The following is a 20,408-nucleotide window of genomic DNA, read 5'->3' as shown; positions in this document are numbered from 1 at the left end:
TCCATTTGCGTGGAAGCTAGGTAGATTCTGCAACATATACCAAAGCAAATGATGCATCCTCATTTCAGGCTGTGTATGTTTCAGAACAAGCAGGAAAGAAGCTCCTCCCTCTGGTTGGGCTGTGAATGCTGGCACAGTGTGACTCGTGATGCCAGGGCTTGCCACACAGTTCACAGGTTACCCTGTCACCATTCTGTATGCTCATCATCTACTCCAAGTTTCCTCTTGAGTGACACCACGGATGTGTAAATATTTAAATATCTGTCACTTTGGCTGTTTCTTCTTAATCGTGTTTATCCCAGGGGCGTCTGTTAGCCTGGTGACTTTATTTGGTAGCGCTGCGTAGAAGGGTCTCCACTCTCTCCCCCCGCCTCATCCAGGGCCCACAGCCGTCCGTGCAAAGGCCGGGACAGGCCTCCCACTCGGCTTCCTGGGACGGACACGAGCGACATGACTCCTGCTCTCGAGTTAGGGCTTTTAAGACTGGCTCAGATGTGATGAACACAGAACTACTATGACCCTCCTAATTGTGTCTCTTCTCGGATTTCCAAAAGGTTGGGAGGCTTTTGGTCTTTCGTGAGGGTTGCAGGTGAGCGGGAGCTCAGAGCAGACATGCGTTCCTCCTGTTCTTCCCAGGAACTGGAACGATCAGAACTGTCGCTGACGACGCCAAACAAGCCAACCTTAGGTTGTATCATCAGCACCTTGGCAGGCAAGCCTTTGCGTTTTCCACCTGTCCAGGGGCCTCCAGTTACTGACAGCCTGAGTTTCAGACCTGCACTCCTAAACAGAGAGCGAGCGTGGGTGACTAGATGTTGTTATTCATAGCATTTCTGCCTCCAGGTCAAAAGCGCATTTGAGGCAGGATAAGGAAACCGCAGAAGAGCCTCTGTTACATTTTATGGGTAGTGACCATCTAAAAAATGAAACAAACCAGAATAGCAAAACAGACTCCTAGAGAACGAACTAGGGCTTAAGAAGGAACAGGGACGGAAGGAAGGGTAACATAAGGGTAGGGGATTGAAATAAATAAGTTGCAGGGATAGGCTGTACAGCACAAGGAATACAGCCAGTGTTTTATGATAACTTTACATGCAGTATAATCAAGAAGCATACTGAATCACTATGTTGTACTCCTGAAATTAATATACTATTGTAAATCAACTGTACGTCAAGAAAACATTTTTTCATTAAAAGTTAAAAAAACCAATGAGTATGTTATTTTTTCTTTTTGAAAAATTTTAACACGTTTTAAAAATCATAGTTGATTTACAGTGTTGTGCCCATTTCTGCTGGGCAGCATGGTGACCCAGTCCTATATAGAAATTGACAGGGCACTGTAACCCGACTGTAATGGAAAAAATAGAAATCATTTGAAAAAAGAAATAGTATGTTATTTGACTGGAAACAAAACGTTATGTCACCAGTTAATATTAACAGAGCATATACGCGCTAATTAACAGTGACTGAAAAACACACCACAAAAATCAAAACACAGAGTTCCCGTCGTGGCTCAGGGGTTAACAAATCCGACGAGGAACCATGAGGTTGCGGATTCGATCTCTGGCCTCGCTCAGTGGGTGAAGGATCTGGCATTGCCGTGAGCTTTGGTGTAGGTCGCGCACACGGCTCGGATCCCGTGTTGCTGTGGCTCTGGTGTAGGCCGGTGGCTGCAGCTCCGAATAGACCTCTAGCCTGGGAACCTCTCTATGCCGCAGGTGTGGCCGTAAAAAGACAAAAAAAAAAAAAAAATCAAAGCACAACAAAATTGGAATGTTAGGAGATTGTCTATCTTGGCTCACCCAGTTCTCTTACTGTAAGTTGTAGGATAAGTTATACAGATTTTGCCTATGTAGATTATACTCCATTGCTTTGCTTGATTCTGATTTGCAGATGGAATGAATTAAAATATCTTCCAAGTACAACTAATACATATAGAGTTGGGGTCCGGGCTGGAACCCCAAATGCCATCTCCTTGATCTGGCTGGAGGCCTGGGAGGTCGCCAGCATGAATCTGTGTGTGAAGAACCCAGGTGTTCTCTGAAGGGGATTTATCCAGAGGAAGGGCCTCCAGGGAGGGAGACTGAGTCCGCAGGGTCACTGAGCCCAGCGACCACTGTTTTCTTTGTTGCTCAGCAAAGCCGCGTGAAATGCTCGGCCAGAATGAAGAAATGAAGAGACCTGCTTCCACTCACACCTTCATGAGGCGTTACGCGTGCAAGGCAGACCTCTTTTGCAGGATTAAATGGGAAAGGAGAACTCACGGCGTTTTAGGGTCTCTCACAGTGGCATTTTGACATTTTCTGAGCTCCTGAGACAGGAACCAGACTGCGTCGCAGTGGCACCGAGAAGGCCTCGTAGAGGCGTCGTCACCACGTGGTGGCCTTGGAATCACAACGTCATCTGACCCCAAAGAGAGCGAATAGACGCAAAGGCCCAGATTGGACTCAGCAGGTGGTAGAGTTAGATTCAGAGGAAGGTTGCTTAAGGACTTCAGCCACACCATAGGAGGCCCTCGGAAATAATGGCTTGGGGCATTTGGCAGTCGCCTTTCGGTCTCAAAACAGAGGACAAGTGTGAGCCAGAGCAATCTTACTTCATTGGTAAATAATTTAATGTGATACATCTCAGAGCTTCCATAGCTTCATCCCAGTGACACTCCTGACATGCATCCCTACAGCCGAGAGATCAAGAAGCCAAGAGATCGGAGAGGGAAGCCACTGGATTTCTTAAGAGCTTTCTTTCCTAACGAAATACAAGGCTATCTCTCCGTAATGATTTGCAATTAAAATCATTTAGGTAATTATGCTGAATGAATAATGTATCTCTTCATCTCCAGGCATCTTGCATGAGTCAGAAAGAAAACCTTCTTGTGTCTGTGGGCGTGAACCCCCCTTCCCCACCTTTCCTTTGTCTGTTGCCCCTCCCAGGAACAAGAGGTTCCCTTGATGCAGGTGGATGAGTCAGAGCCCCTGGTGGCTATTCGGAGATGTGGTGATGGGGGGCCTTGTCTGGTAGATCAGATGGCCTGGGGTTAGCTCTGTGTTTATAAGCTTGTGTGTCGCCCCACGTGACTGTTAGACAAGCCTATTCACCTGTTAACCTCTACGCTCTGGGCCTGAAAAATCGCGGTCAGAAACTCTCCAGGCAGCACTTGATGTGTGGAACCAGATTTGTCTTGGCTCCTCTTGGCGTTGTCAGCCCCTGCCTTTTCCAGCCCCCCTTCCCTCATCACGACCCCAGGACACCAGGATCCAGCAAGCCACCAGGGGCTTGTTTTCACTTAAAAGACATAGAAGGAGAACAGAAAAGAGAAGCAAAGCATATTCTGCTCCCCTGAGTCCTGCTGAATGATTTCATGAGGCCTCTTGCGGATGATCTTAGGCCCCCATCGCTCTTTCTGAGACTTGAAGCTCTAAGCCGCTGCCTCTGGCCAATGGGTACTGCAAAATCTGCAAAATCCGTTTTAAGTGTGTGCTCACTCCCGTTCCCACTGCAGAAAGAGCCTTTCTAAAGGGACCCGAAGTGTTCCTTTCCAAAACACTGAGCCCCAGATGTTCTCAGGGGCCAAGAGCCGTTGCCTGGATTCAAAGGAGAACCAGTGCTTTTATGGGGCTGCGTAGTGGCAGGTGTCCAGCACGATGCATGTGGTGAAGTTCACTGTACTGTGATTTATAAAATGTCCCCAATAAAACTCAAAAAATGAAAAATGAAAAATCTGTTCCTTATTTACCCTACACTGAAAAAAAAAGCACCATAATGCATTTCTAAGAATGCTTAATTTTATGTGTGTGCGATCATAATCTTTTAAACCCTTGCTAGCGTTTTTCCAGAAGCCTTTTCTCCCTTAAAAGGACCCAAACCTTTTCCCCACCCTGATTGTCACAAACAAAAAGGAATGAATATTTTCTGCTATTAGAAGCCTGAAGGGCATTTAACTATGTGAAATCTGAAAGGGAAATCTGAAACCTGACTTTTTTTTCTTTTTATTCGGACTTTCTAAGAAAAGACAAGAGTGGGTCACATGTAAATTAATATTAGAAATCAATCAACACAGTTGGGAAGGAAGGACAAAGGAAATTCCATTTACCTTTTTCCTTGTTTTTAAATATAAATCACTACAGGAGTTCCCGTCATGGCGCAGTAGTTAACGAATCCGACTAGGAACCATAAGGTTGCGGGTTCGATCCCTGGCCTTGCTCAGTGGGTTAACGATCCGGCGTTGCCGTGAGCTGTGGTGTAAGTTGCAGACGTGGCTCGGATCCCGCGTTGCTGTGGCTCTGGCATAGGCCGGTGGCTACGGCTCCGATTCAACCCCTAGGCTGGGAACCTCCATATGCCGCAGGAGTGGCCCAAGAAATAGCAAAAAGACAAAAAAAAATATAAATAAATAAATAAATAAATAAAAATCACTAGATATGATTTTTAAAGAATAGGTATATATCCGTCCATAGGACACTGGAACTATTTTTGTATCATCGCCTCTCCTGGGCTTTCCAGTGACAGTAACGTGGCCCTGATAGAGACTTTGGGTCAGGGCAGAGGCAGAACGGGGGGCCACAGATACCCCACTGGGTCTCCTCTGTGAGCAGCTCAGTTCCCTGGAGGGGCTCTAGCTTTACAGAGAACACCCAACAGCTGAGCAATTTACTATTAACTTGCCATCAGACTGAAGAAGCTGGAGCTTTGGACATCCTCAGGGAAAAGACGCATGTCATAGGCTTTCCCTCACCAATTCAAAATCAGACCTGGGTTTTTTTATTTTTTTGGTCTTTTTGTCTAGGGCTGCACCCACAGCATATGGAGGTTCCCAGGCTAGGGGTCCAATCGGAGCTGTAGCCGCCGGCCTACACCACAGCCACAGCCATGCCAGATCCGAGCCACGTCTGCGACCTACACCAGAGCTCACGTCAATGCCGGATCCTTAACCCATTGAGCAAGGCCAGGGATCGAACCCACAACCTCATGGATCCTAGTCAGATTCATTAACCACTGAGCCATGACGGGAACTCCAGACCTGGGTGTTGTTAAGTGGTAGGTGTGATGTGTTGACTTCAGTTGTGTTACACATACAGAGTGTCCCATACTTTGGGGGGATATGGAGCCATTTGAAACAAAATGTCTAATTCAGGCCGCTACCTAGCACAGGTGAGAGAAAGCCAACCATGGTCATTGCGAAGATTCTCGTAAGGTACATCTAGGACAGTTGTTCTCAATGGGAGCACTGCTGCCCCAGAGGGGACGTTTGGTAATATCTGGAGATGATCCGATGATCACACCCTGGGGTTGTCACTGGCGTCTAGTGGGTAGGGGTCAGGGAGGCTGCTGGACTTCATTCAATATGCAGAACGGCCCCTCACAACAAAGAACTGTCTGCCCCAAATGTGTCAATACTGCAGCTGTTGAGAAACGCTGCTCCAGGAGGAGAAAATGTCCATTAGCACAATAGTGTCAGTGTTCTTTTTTTTTTTTTTTTTTTTTTTTTTGCAAGGTACAGGGTCAAAGTCATGTTAAGCAATCCCTTTTCTCAAATGAGCTTAGAAGGCTGCCTCCAAGACCAGAAAAGTGATTGGTACATGTCCATGCCGTGTCTTCAGTAACTAGGGGTGAATCAGCTCAGCTCTCCACAATGGAGAGACTGAACGGGCAGCAGACCGCTCGCCGTCACTGTTGCCCAGGGGGCCAGAACCCTCCCCTTGCCATCAGGAGTCGAGCGCTGTCTGGGGTTTTCAGGCAAAAGCCCAAGGGCTTCCGTTGGCAGAGGTAAAGAAGAAAACAACAAGAGGAGAAAATGTGTTAGAAAATTTCCTAATGCGAGGGAGAGGGGTTGACACAAGAGTAGAGGCTTCCTGGGTCTTGGGAGGATGAAATAGGGAGAGACATCTGGAAACTGGGACACAGCCCTTGGGAGCTTCCCTCTTGAGTCACTCTTGTTGAAGGCCTGAGTTTCCAAGGCTGCTTTCCCTGTCTGTTAGTAGAGAACAAATTATATTAGATGGCAATCTCTCTTTGTCCTACTTTGTGCTGGCTTTGAGATAGAACGGCTCTTGCAGTGCAAGCACTTCTGCATGTCCGCGACTGAAGGAAACCAGCAAGATGGTGTGAGCATCTGCCTGCGTCAGTGCAGGGGCCTCTGTCCTGGTCCCTTGAGCAGTGACTAAGGCTCTTGGCAGAGATGGTAGGACCGTAGGACCAGCAGACCAGTGATAGCAGGTCATGGCCCTTCCAGAGAAGCAGTACAACCCATTTCTCTCATTTCTGATTGGCCTCCCCCGCCGTAAACCCCCCCCTCCAAGAAGAAAACGAGCCAGGGTCGGGCCACTTTGTCATCCCTGTCTGATTAGTATAAATGGATTCTATAGGAAATAAAAAGTAGACCTGGTCACAGGCATCACAAGCTCCCAACACAGGCTTCAGAAGGGCTTTTATGACAGTTAAACACTTTGTATTAACACCATCTCATTATTATTACTTAGTTCCTGTTCCTTCAAAACTATTTTAGTCAACTTGGTCATTCATATAAAAAATTCCAAACCCTCATAGAACACAAATTTCTTTATTTTCCCAATAGTCCCTTTGGAATCCTAGTATTTCAGGCCGAAAGGGAATTTGGAGACGGTGTAATAGTAGGAAAATCTTTCACATATGAGGTCACAAGCATAGGCCCTGAAAATCAAGGGCAACGCTGAGTCATCTTGTCTTTTTAGATCCTGACGTTGTGATGTGTCCGTTTTCCCACCTCAGGATAAATCTCTCATAAGAGAAGTGATATAATCAACTTCGCTTTCAGATCAGTGAAACTGTCATTATCCTTAGGTGTTTTCCCTCAGATGAAACATTGAACTTCGTTATACTTGTTGTGGTCAACACCAACGCTATGTCATCATTTGTGGGCCTCCGGTTTCTTGCACTGATTCATCAAAACTGAATTAATTGAAGCCAGCACCTCTAGCTCAGCAAGGAAGTTAGGGAAGGTCTCTTACTATTCTCTAAACATATCACACCTAAGACATTTTTCTCTTGGACTAGATTTACACACTTGGCATTCAAACCACCTGTGACTACTTTTAGTAGACTCCAGAGCAAGTTTAAAACATTTCCAAGTGTTTCAAAACAGACCTACTCCTAGCCTACATTAAATATCTGCAGTTATCAACCAGTCCAGAAGAAATAAATGCTACAGTATGCAAAATGGAAGGAAAAAAATGCCAACAGAGGTCATTGTTTTGGAAATTCATAGAATCAGAAGAAAGCTGGACAATTCACGTAGCACATCGTCCTGTCTTTAGGCGAGGGGGTTCTAAATCATCTCCCCAAAACATTCAGCTGCTTCCTAGATGACCTATTTCAACAAACAGCACTTGGCACCAATTCCAGAGAAGGAACTGTTTATAATATTCATTGTAGCTCACACTCTTGACACATTTAGCATTCTGAACAATTATATCTGCAACTCACATATAATAGAAATAGCAAAACAAGATCGCCAACAAAATGCAGCCACCTGTCAACTTTGAAATAACGTGTGGCCCTCAGTTTAGGATTTGTGCACATATGATGTACAGAGAACAGTGGCTCATTGGAAATAGTTGCAGCTGCAGATCACCTGATGAGTACGGAAATTAATACTCTCTAGGGGGTTTAGGTAAAACATGCACAAAAGTCAGCAAAACGAAGTTCTCAAAAACAATGTCCTTCTACTCCATCTATTATGGATCTTATTTCATTTATTGTGCAGCTAATGTAATGCCTTATTTCTAACAGACTTGTTTTTAAATATGTTGATACTTTAGTTAGTGCTGAATGTTTTAATCACCTTAATATACCCCTACGTCATGAGCAGTTATATCACACAAGTAGGCAGAATCATTACAAGGATGTGTATGCTGGGAAATTGGGAGGGCATTTCAGAATTAGGTAGGTTACTTTTAAAAGATACTTTTGTTGATTAAAAAAGTTGCAATGTAATTATTGAGCCCATCTGATTTACAAATTTCAATTCATTTGCTTTTATATTTATTTTAAAATATCTCATACTTTCTGAAATAAACTTCGTTGACTTTAAAGTTCTAAATTAAGCCCTTTGTATATGTGTGACACCCAAGCACATTTGTCAAGGGTTAATTCTTGTACCTGATTCTTGGGGATAAATAGAATCATATGAAGGTCAGAAGAGGAAATAGAATAGTAGCACAGGCATCTTGAATTGATTGATGTAAACTTCAAATCCACCCTTGCACAGCACAGGGTGAGTACAAGCCTCAGTGAAGTTACAATTCTAAATTTTCAAAACAGAATTTGAATCTTGCCAACCAAAAGAACTAATGAAGTAAGGCATGGGTACGTGGACCAATTGGGCTTCAAGAAAAAAACCACATTTTCTTGTTTTTCTGGCTGCAACTGCCTTTATCTTATTTATATTTGACTACAAACAAGTCCACGTTTTATCTGTCAGTTTGCTAATCAGATATTGCCACTTCAAGCCAGATGAAGATAGAACAGTTCAATGCGTTAAAAACATTTGCTGCACTGAAGATGTATCAAAAATATAATCATTCTGTTTTAACATTTGTTTCCCCCAATTCCATGTTGATGTGTCTTAATGTCCATGGCAGATGATAAAGTTGTGTCTGTCTACTATTTAAGCTTAAGTTTTTATTGCTTTTTTCCAAAGTGTTTAAAAGAGCCAAGTATATTAAGACATGGTGCTTGGCTCAGCTTTTAAGAGTGACCTCACATTGTATTTGTATTAAACCTAAAGATAGATTTCAGCATCAATCATCCACTAATAAAGATAATTACTTTACCTTGTAGCAGTCGAAAGTGTAATCCCAATTAGGTTTTGTTTTCCTATTTCTTGAAGAGCTAGCACTATCAGTCAGCATATAAGTCTGCCTTCTGGCTTCCTAAGCTAAGCTTTCAGGGGTGCCTTCTCAGCATCTTTCTGCACGCCCTCCTTTTCATCACTCCTTACCTCTCCTGAACCCCAGTGGAGCTTAGGCACCTGGTAGCTGAGGACAGGAAGCTAAGAACCACCCCCCCCAATATAAATTAAAGGTAAAAACTATGATCGCATGTGGAATTTTCCAGAAGCTGCCAGCTTCCACTGTCTTTTCAGTTTTGGATAGGCGTATCTTCAAGACGGTTGGAAACAGCAAAGTAAAGAAATGTTTCTCGGGTCATTCATACCAAGCAAGTCAAAGTAAGATGTGATGAAGATCCATTTAGTATGAAGTCACTAGCCACACTAGATAGGTGAGGTCCTTAAATTAATTGGGGACTATTATCAGATAAACTAGCTAACTGCCTAATTTCTCACTTACCTAGTGTTCCTCAGACTAGGCTGCTTAAATAGAATTTCCATCATGCGTCCGTCTTTGCCTTTTACAGCATCAGGGGGTGAAACATTTTAATATCTCCTTCCTTTTGCCTTAATGACTAAGGGTTTCCCGTATGACAACAGCATTTTCTACCTAGATGCAAGCAGGTGACTTCATGTTTACGACCGTGAGGTTTTAGTGACACTTGTGCTTTTTAAAAAGGAGGAAGGAACCTGAATGTTTGCTAAGGACGTAGTGTGGTCTAGAGACCCGTGATCTTCATATACTGTCATTTGTCTCTTGTCACCACCCTCTAAGGCCGACTTTTCACAGATGAATAAACTGAAGATGAGAGAGAGACCCAATGGTAAGAGCACATCCAGGCCTGTCTTTCAAACTTAGGGTTTACTGTCGATATTAAAGCCTGAGGTTTCTCCATCTGGGTTCCTTTCTTTTTAATTCAATTGCTTTTTGGAATTACTTTACAATGCTTTTCGATGTACCTCCAGTTTACAAAAGCGATTTTTTATACGTGCATTTATTTATTCAAAGCCTGTTTATCACATTATACCCTTGATACCCCAGGCGCTGTGTTAGATGTTGAGGAATTAACTAAATAGCCCCATTTCTACGTGTAAGTCTTTATTCTGGGGAAGCCGGCACGTGATCGGATGGCTGCGGCGAGGCGCCTGCGCAGAAGCTCGCACCTGCGGAAAGGCAGCCTTGGCTCCATTCAGGAGCGTCAGTGCTTCACGTCCATGTCCGTGTTGGATTACTGACTTTATGAGAAGTGCTGAGACAGCTCCCTGGATACTCCTGGACCTCTCATCTCAGCTCTTTCCCGGCATAATGTGCTCTACCAACTGTTGGCTTCCTTTCCCGAGGAAATAGCAGCCATGAGCCAACTCTGTGGCTAGAAATCAGCCTCTATTTCCTTCGCTTTGATTTCCTGTATATCTTCAGGCTGCTCGCTTTACCTCTCTTTGCTTTGGTTAATTATTTTCACAATACAGGTAATAGCTACCTTAGCGACTGCTGTAGGGCTTAATTAATGTTTATAACATCTTTGAAAATGCAGCATTGAAGCTACTAAGTAAGTGCAAATTATTATCTTTATTAGCCTCATCATTCTCATCCATCTATTTCACAGAGAGCCAAAGGCAGTCTCCAAGAGGTGAATCATGGGGCTTGTCCTCAGGCCTGGCTCCATCTTCTAAGCTTGAATGCTTGATCTGAGAGTCTGACCTTAATTGCAAGCAATTAGAAAGAGAGAGCAATTGAAATAAGTTGTCTGCCCCTGAAAAGACAAACCATCTGCTGCTTCCACTTCCCTGACTCTGTTTCTGCTGCTGGTGGCCCCAGCTTTCTCCTGATCCTCACCAGCCGTGTCTGTGTGTACAGGATGTGTAGACACTCTCCTTAGCAGCTGACCTGGATCCCTGGAAGCCACACATCATTTCATCCCCCTAATTGGGTAAAGCTGGGGCCTGAGACAAGGACAGTGCGTCATAGAGTCAAATTCAAAGTGTGAAGGAGCCCATCCTTGGTTTAGCAGTTGAGGCTGTACCCATGTGCATAAGGCTATTCGGAAAGAGAAAAGTTACAGTAAGACGCATAAACGTTATTTTGAATATAGTTATTTACTTACTGATTACTAAAGTTATTTGACCTGTTTCCATCTGTTTTTTTCTGAAAGAATGATGATTATTGCAAAAATGAAGATTTTTTTTTTTCTTTTTACAACTGCCCCTGTGGCATATGGAAGTTACTGGGCGAGGGGTTGAGTTGGAGCTGCCTCTGTGACGTATGCCACAGCGTGTGACAGCGCTGGATCCGTAACTGACTAAGGCCAGGGATCAAACCCACATCCTCACAGAGACAACCTGCTGAGGCACAACAGGAACTCCCAGATATTTTAAATAGTGGGGGAAAAAAAGCCTTTCCTTGTGCTTTTTTTTTCCTGGACAACTCATCTATTCTTCACATCCCCTAAAATTCTTCCTCATTTAGGAAAACCCACTACATCATTCTAGCCTGTGATGAATTTCCCTCCCCTGACTATCTGATAGACCTTGTCGACATCATTTATTGGGTAATTATTTGCTGCTCTCTGAGCATCTCCTCTTGTTCTTGTTGACAACTTTTTCAGATGTTTATGTCTTCTTTTCTTGGTTGCATTCCACAGCCCTCGAGGGTAGTAAGAAGGGGTATTTCTCTGTGCACCCTCTGAGATGCCTGAGTTATTTTAGGTCATTTAGAAATGACCTTCGTGTCTTTTTCTTCTCTTCAGCCAACTTTATCTTTTAAAAACACAGCTTAGGAGTTCACTGCTGTGGCTCAGGTCACCGCTGTGGTATGGGTTTGCTCCCTGGCCCCAGAACGTCTACCTGCTGCAGGTGCTTCCAAAGAAAAAACAAACAAAACAAAACACAGCTTAAACCACAGCACTCCATTATTTAAAATCCTTTACTAACTTACCATTGCACCAAAAATAAAATCCAGCTTCTAACCCTGACCTGCAAGATTCTGCACGTCCTGGCCCCTGCCTACCTCACCAACCTCATCTCAGGCCAAGTGCTTACAAAGTCTAGTCACCTGGAGTTCTTTCAGTTTCCCAAGAGCCCAAATGTTTACATCTTCCAGGATCTTCACCCACACAGATGACCTTGCTCTGAAGGTTTCTCTGCTCCTCACATAGCCAGTTCCTTCCCACCCTTCAAACCACTGATTTGACATCCTTTCTTCTGATGGGTTTTGTCTGATAACCGTACCGAAGGCCAGTGTCTACCGTCAGATAACCCTTATTGCGGTACCTTGCTCTTTTCTGTGTTATCAGTTGCCAGAGTTTTAAACTGCTAATCGCATACTAAGGTCATAGACAGAACATGCCGACAGAGTCAACAAAACAATTTTAATGTTCACATTCAATTAATGTGGTAAATTGCAGTGTTTTGCTTTTTAGTGCTTAAAATAGACTTCTAAAGTTAAATTTCGCTCTATGATAAAAATGTATAAATTTAAAGCATCTATACTTAGTTTATACTTTGTACAAACACAGACACATGTGAATACCCAGTGATGCCCACGTGGGTGTTCCCAGCCTCTCTCTTGTCCCCAGCCCCAAAGCAGAGAACCATTTGCTCACTTAAGTCACCTCTGTTCCCTATGCCCACACCCACCCACACTCCCAAGGAGAGGCTGGTTCTGAGCAGATAAATGAAAAAGACAACACCATGGAGGTGAAGCCCAGCCGACTTGGCCCTTCCATCATAATGAACCACTGCGTGCAGAGCTTAGCTGCCTCATCTCAGGACATACTTGAGTCTGTTCCTTAAAAAACTTTGAGGGAGAGACGTGCCTGCAGCCTGTGGGAACTGCCAGATGACCAGAGGAAGCACGCTTGTCACTTTGTCCAGCATCAAATGTCCTGGGAATGCCACATGCTTCAGATGCTCCTTGGACCACAAGCTACCGTTCTCCAGGTGCAGAATGAACATGAGGCTTTTTTATGCATGCTTTGGAGAAACCCCCAGAGGGGAAATAATCTACCTTGTGATTTCCAAAATAGACAAAATGTCCTGTTTTAGAAAAAGTCACACAGTAGACAGTATGTCAGCATGGAGGAAAGAAGGATATTGAGTTTAAAAGCTTTCAAGTGTTGATATTCCACATGGAAGCATTTAAATCTTTCTTAGTCGCTTTGGACTTAAGGACAAGTAGAGCCTCTCTTGTTGGACAGAAGGGTTTCTTCAGCTTGATAGCACTGGAGCATCAGGCATTTATGATGAGCGCCGAGGGGAGAGGCTAAGAAAGAGTTAGTGAGGAAGCCAGGCCAGGAGGGACCAATATTCGAGCCTAAGTAGCCATGCAATTGTTACTAAATATCAGTGGGACAGTTGGTATGAATGGAAAGGCCACCAAGGATCTATCACTGTTTATTTATAATCTCTTGAGTTTCCTCTTTAACTTCCCCCACTATTCCCATGTTTTGGGCCTTTTTTTTTTTTTTTTTCAAAAAAGAAATGCAACAAAATTTTGTCAGAGGAAGGACTATGTTTTCTTGCCAATAAAAAGAAAACTCTTAGCCTTCTCCAGACCATTTCATTAATGGTGAAATACAGAATAATACGTTAATTTGAACCTAGTGTTTTTAATGTACAATGATGACATTGCTGATCAAAAGTTCCTAAGCCTGCAAAACTTAAATACTAAGACTAGTTTATTAAGAGGATAAACCTTCTAGTAATTTTCATATCTCAGTCATTTATTGCTTTCTACCACAAAAGGCTAAATATAGTATTTCCTTACTTTCAGAGGAAAAAGCGGTGAATAAGTCTCAGACCACACATGAAGAATATTTTGCTGTGGTTTTTAGGTATATTCCCACATTTAATGATAAAAACAGAAAGCAATTTAAGAACATTTTCCATGTGTGTCCAAAATGGAAGACACAGCATCCTCTTTATAAAAGAGTCAGCAATCATTGATGTCTGAAATGAGCCATTACTTCATACTTATATGTACAGGCGCTTGCGGGTGTCCAAGCACACAAACACACACTCGTTGAGTCTACCAGAAATCATACATTGTTTTCATTGGGGCCGATTTTCAAATGCAGTATGTTCCTATAGGAAGAATTGCTTTCCCCATGGTTTCTGCATACACATTGGCTCAAGGCAGCCCTTTAAATTCTCCCAAAGGAAACACAGAAAACTGACCGAACAACACAGGTGCATAAAATCCGGCAAATTCTCCAAGACTGTGTACAACATAAGAAAAAAAACCCTGAAGTAGTTATTGCATCAGCATTTTCCTAATGCTGCAAATGCAGTTCACTAAGTGGGAAATATCTAGGAAAGACTGGAGCGAGCCAGGCAGTTCTTTCTTGGGGGTGGTTATCAATTCTCTCGCGCGCTTTTCTGAAAAATGCAGATTATTTTTAAGGCCCACTAGACGTACACGTTTTGACTATCAATTCAGTGTCTACATCAGAAACAATTCACTAGTTTGATGGGACAAGAATTTCAGTGCCCTCATCCCCTTTTCCATTCGACACCCCTCCACTCTCGCCACCACTAGTGCCTGAAGCCTGTCGGTACAGATGTTTTAGGATTGTTCCATCGTTGGCAAGGTGAAGCAAAATATTACAGGACGGTGTGTCAGAAGTGGTTTTGACTGTGGCCACACCACTTAAAGATACAATTGTTTGTTCTGGGTTTTTTGGCCGCAAGTCTCTTTATTTGTGTTGATAACTGAGGCACAAGTAAGAGAGTGCAAAGAACAAACAGCTCTCCAGGAGGATTTTTCTAAGAATTTCAACCAAAAAGCCAAAAAAGTATTGCAGAAATCAGGTTCAAAAGAAACAGGGGAGAGAGCGATGATAGCAAGTTCTGGAAAAACGGTTCAGGGCGGGGATCATCTACCGACTGCAGCAAAATTGGGTAGGAAGCTGAGGAATGGTTGTGTGCGTTGTGCAAGGGAGCAAATCGATTGTAAATGGGGGTCCTTCCCTGGCGGTTTTAGGAAGCGCTCAGGCTGATTGAGATGGTTTACCCATCTGGCCACTTTTCCATGAAATGATTCTAGCAGCTTTCAAGATGTAAGAGGTGATGTATTATTTTTGTGTGGAAGCAAACTCTGATTTCTTAGGGAGAGTGTAGGTTAGGAAAGTGACCGCCCATGTTTTCTTTCTTCATCTTCTTTTCCAGATGTCTTTTGCATTTGTGTTCTGTTGCTCAAGTGAACTGGCATAGAGTGTTGCAAATTTTTGCCCCCAGGATAACATGCCGTGTTTATGGAAACCCTAAAGCACTTGCAGACCTCAGAGTGCCACAGGTGCATCAAAATCTAGTTAGGAAGGAAGAAGCATGGTCAGTAAATAATTATTCGTTGGGCTCTGTCTAGGACCCTGTTTTGTATTTGCCTGGTCATAGGAAATGTTGCTGCTTATAGAAAATGCTCCTCTTCCTCCTGTAAGGCAGAAAATTAAACAGTCACAGGATTACATAAGTTCAAGTGAGGCCAAGACGGAACCAAAGTTTGGTCAGTTTAATTTTTGGCTACTCTTCAATTTAGTTTAAACCACAGTTATCGCTGAGCCGTTCAGTGGCGTAACTCATTCTACTGAAGAATGTTGTCTCTCCCTTGCCACACAAGTAGAGCTGCTGGACCTTCCCAGAAATGGGGGTGCTCCGGGGAGTACCCTGGGCAGGGTCAAGGCCTAGGATAACGTGCTTCTGCCGTGAAATGTGCCTCTGGAACGAAGGCGGAGAGCTTTGGACCCGTTTCCTCAAAATGAGTCTCCTTAAAATGTAATTAGTCTATGACTTTATTAAATTTGTACTTGAGTTTAAAAGCTGCAGTTATGCATTTTCCTATATGAAAAAAAAAATGTTTCTTATGTTGGTGAAACATAATCGTGTGTCCCTCGTGGTCTAGAAAGAACTCTTTGAAGTCCTGAGCCTGGAAAGGAGCAAAATACCTAAGCTCTAAATTTCACGTATATTTAGAACATCTAGAATAGCAGAAAAGAAGAGATCGGTTGCATTTTAAACTCTTCTTCAGTTTGGTCAACAGTACCGAGATATCATTTGACTTGCATGTACTCAGCATTTACTGGGAAGTGACTGGGCTACAGGAGGTGGGGGGAGGAGTTCTTGGTCAAATATTCCTGCCCTGGAGCAACGTATAAACATGTGTATTCTTAGAAGCTTTTTTAACATGGGATACTATGCTGATATATTTGTAACTTGATTAAATATTCTAGCAAACAAAATGTCACAAACTTAGATAGTATTCTCATGGCACAAAAATGTAGACATTTACGATGTGTTGTTTTATGCTTTCAGCGGATTGTTCCAAGTAATGGCTCTGGGAGGGTAGCTGTGGTGAGTTAGCATGGAGCAGAGGGTGAGGCTCTTTCCTAGTCTTCCCACCCCAATAAGCTAACTCTGCCTTGCTACCCAGGCTGGTCTGCGAGGTTTATTTCCAGGAGACGTTTTCCCTTGACTAATTCGCGCTTACTGTTTTAAATGCTAAGCACCTAAAACAAGTATCCTGCCCAAGTGCCTGTCACATAGCACGCTCTCAATAAATAGTTACAGAAAGGAGAAAGGAAGGAGAAAAGGATGAGAGGAAGAGAGGGAGAGAGTGTTCCATATTATATGTATTTTGTGACCACACTGGGCATTGTAAGTATAGCTCAAACAGTCACAGGTCCCACCCTCTGTTGTTAGGTGACACATCTTCTTCTTAAGGTGACCAGAACAACTTATAACTAGTAAGTCAGTCATCATTATAAAGGGCAGATCCCAACAAATGTCTACCTGCCTGGGGTCAGATACTAAGCTCTTTGAGGCTGAAAGTTTAAGAATTTTGTGGTAAATTTTTATTTGGCTGTGACCAGAGTATGCAGAAGTTCCTGGGCCAGGGTTCAGACTCAAGCCACAGCAGTGACCCAAGCCACTGCGGTGACAATGCTGGAGTGTTAACCCACTGAGCCACCAGGGAACTCTTGTGGTAAATTGTGAGACCAGCAGAGATTACCGACTATTTCAGATGGCCTCCAAAGACATATTTTAAGAGGGCAAGAGGTTACCTGTCCAAGCTTACCTTGCCGAAAGACAGAATTGGAAATAACAAAGTATGTGTTTGTTATAAAGAAGATCTTAAACTGTTTAAAGTCAGATCGTCACTGCTCTTTCCGAGCTGCAATAGTAGTGGAGTGTATTTTAACAGACTTTGCTTCTGATGCTAAGGATAACACAGGATTGTGGTTTGAAATCTGAATACCGCAGAAAAAGAGGGGGTGAATTAGAGAACCCCAATTTCGTAGTCTCTTGCTCCTCCTAGCCTATGAATCACCCTGTGATAATTGCTATAGGATGTAGTTCTGGAGGGACATGAACCTGAGCATTGGATCATTCTAGAGCTGTGCTGCCCTGTCTGCTAGCCATTAGCTACATGTGGCCGTGTAAATTTAAATTAATTAAAATTGAAGAAAATAAAAATTTTAGTTCCTCTTTGACTCTAACCACTTACCAAGTGCTCAGGAGCTGCATGTGCCTAGTGCCTACCACATTGGATGGCAGAAAATAATGTTTCCATCATTGCAGGACATTTTATAGGATAGCTCAGATCTAAACGCCTTCACTTTTGCAAAAAAAGTATCTAGCTGCCCAAGCCAGCCTACTGTGTTTTATTTCTGCTCCAAGGCTGATGACTTTATTTTTTTCATTGTTATTTTTTTAAATTGAAGTATAACTGATGGACAGTATTATACTTTAGTTTCAGGTGTACAGCAAAGCGATTGTTATATATGCATACATATATATATATATATTCACATATACACATTTACACATATATGTATATATCGTGTATACAAATTCTTTTGCAGATTCTTTTCCCTTATAGGATGTTATAAAATATTGAGTGTACTTCCCTGTGCTGTGCAGCAGGTCCCTGTTGGTTGCCTAGTCTATACATAGTATTGTGTACATGTTAATCCCCATCTCCCAATTTACCCCTTCCCTGCCCTTTCCCATTTGGGAACCGTAATGTTGTTTTCTATGTCTGTGGGTCTATTTCTGTTCTGTAAATAAGTTCATTTCTATTTGGTTTTAGATGCCCTATAAGTGATATCATATGATATTTGTCACTGTCTAGTTTATGTCACTTAGTTTGAGAATCTCTAGGTCCATCCATGTTGCTAAAAATGGCATCATTGCCCTCTTTTCTGTGGCTGAGTAATATTTCATTGTATGTATGCACCATATTTTCTTTATCCATTCATTTGTTGATGAACATTTAACTTGCTTCCATGTCTTGGCCATTGTAAATAGTGCTGCAATGAACTACTTATTTTTTCAAATTAGTTTTCTTCAGTATATGCTCGGGAGTGAGATGGCAGGATCATATGCTAACTCTGGTTTTAGTTTGTTTTTTTTTTTTCTTTTTTTTTTGTGTCGTTGTTGTTGTTTTGTCTTTTTCAGGCTGCACCCATGCCATGTGGAGGTTCCCAGGCTAGGGGTCAAGTTGGAGCTGTAGACGATGGCCTACACCACAGCCACAGCAACACCAGATCTGAGCTGAGTCTGTGACCCACACCACAGCTCACGGCAACGCTGGATCCTTGGCCCACTGAGCGAGGCCAGGGATGGAACCCGCGTCCTTGTGGATCCTAGTCAGATTCATTTCTGCTGAGCCATGATGGGGACTCCCTGTTTTTAGTTTTTTAAGGAACTCCCATACTGTTCTCCATAGTGGCTGTGGCACTTGATGTCCCCACCAGCAGTGGAGGAGGGCTCCCTTTCCTTCACACCCCCCAGCTTTTATTATTTGTAGACTTTGAAATTAGGAGTTAGAGAAGCATCTGGAGTTTGTAGTTCAGTCTAATTAGATTATACATTTCCTATATTGCTAATTAGTAAAGAGTGTCTGCAGTAATGACATTGAGAAGCAGCCGCTTAAATTCTTAGGATAACTGTATGATCAAAAAGAGCCACGATGTAAAAAAATAATATGTCCAAATTTGTACTTATCTTAAGGCTTTTCCCAGACTCTACCCCGTGGCCAGAGCTGATCAGTCTAAAGATGAACACCAGATCTAGGCATGATCAAATGCAGTATAAAAGTCAAAAACGTGATCACCGCAATCGTTCAGAATAAAAGAATATAAGATTAGGAGCAAGGAAACCCAAGCCTAGTCATAACTCTGTCAGTTTATTCAGCTTTGGACAAGTCACTTTATCCTTCTGGACCTAAGTTTCTTCATATGTAAAAAGGAGGGCTTGGTACTAAAATATCGTTATATCTCAGTGTATTTTCCATGTCATGTTAGTGACTGTCATGCAAGGAAAAAAATCATATTGTTCAGATCTGTGTTTACTGAAGTCCCTTGGCACTGAAACGTCTCAAAACATGTACTTTATTAACATGCATGGTGCATCTTCTGGAGACCTACATATGCAAAAATCCTTCTGTAATTTCTTTGCTATTAGGTTATTTTCTTCCCAAGGAGCCTTTCACAAGGCAAGGTTTCCATGGAACATGTTTTGAAAAATGTAGGGTAAGCTCTTCTCTGAGATCCTTTGATGCTCCAAGATCCCATGGCTTTCATGGTCCCCACTTTCACTGGCTCAGTGGCCCAGCCCAGCCGGGAAGAACGCATTGCATGTCGGGTCTACATAGTTTGAAATCAGTCCCTCCCTTCAGTCGGAAATCTTGTGAGGCACCCAGATGTGTGGCTTGCACGGTGCCAAACAGGCAGCTTGACTGGGTTTTTGTTCCAATCAGGCGAGCCTGTTGGCATGGAGTGGACAGAGTGCTGATTCCTGGGCCTTTTCCATTAGCCACGCAGCAGCTGCAGCCCGGGGCTGAACCGTAAGTCTGAGCTGGGCCTGTGTCCAGTAGCACTGAAGAATATGGAAAGGGAAGACAGGGTAATATATTCCCTTTTAGGATCCGAAGGACAGCAAGCTACTGCCTCTCCTTAACTATAGGAATCCTCGAGCTTTTCCCTGGGATTCCAACATTTGAAGAAAATTAGAAAGATCATCTCATCTGGCTACTCAGTGGATCCTTCCCTTTGTCGCTGTGTTAGACGTTTTCACTAAGAAAATGCACTAACTATAAAGCCAATTAGAGTCCCCATAAAGACCTGATAGGAAGAAAAGGCTCCTTTATTAGGGATTAAAATGGGACTCTACAGATTTCGTCTGTTGGTTTAGTTCTGTCTTCTAGGGTCATTCAGAAGGAGCCTCAACCCATCTCACACGACAACCCTGAAAACCAGTAGGGGGTCACCCCGCAGTTCTGAAGATCAGATAAAATGCCAAGGAGACTGCGTTGAACCTGCTCAATAGCATGACAGGCAAACTCAAATGTTTATATTGAGCGTGTTTACAGCCTCCCAGTACCATCTTCTCTCAAAGTCGGGGTACACAGTTTACCTAAGTCACTGCATACCTGTAGCTGCAGCTAAAAATAGATGGTCAATATATGCCACGTATGTAACATAATGCTTTCCTTAGCATGTGAGTAAATATTATCATTGACCTTGAGCTGCAAGATAGGCATCCCCAAATA

At 43.1% G+C, this 20,408-nt stretch overlaps 1 protein-coding gene across 7 annotated transcripts in view; it reads left to right on the top strand.

The window, feature by feature from the left end:
* The window catches only part of LOC102164422, a 410,010-nt gene that overhangs the window by 209,513 nt on the left and 180,089 nt on the right, over window positions 1-20,408 (top strand). The gene's annotated exons all lie outside the window — the stretch shown is intronic.

This window comes from Sus scrofa, chromosome 10 (assembly GCF_000003025.6).
Source record: "Sus scrofa isolate TJ Tabasco breed Duroc chromosome 10, Sscrofa11.1, whole genome shotgun sequence".
Lineage (NCBI taxonomy): Eukaryota > Metazoa > Chordata > Mammalia > Artiodactyla > Suidae > Sus > Sus scrofa.
Note: the sequence above shows the minus strand (reverse complement) of the source record. Positions and strands in the feature narration are given on the sequence as shown.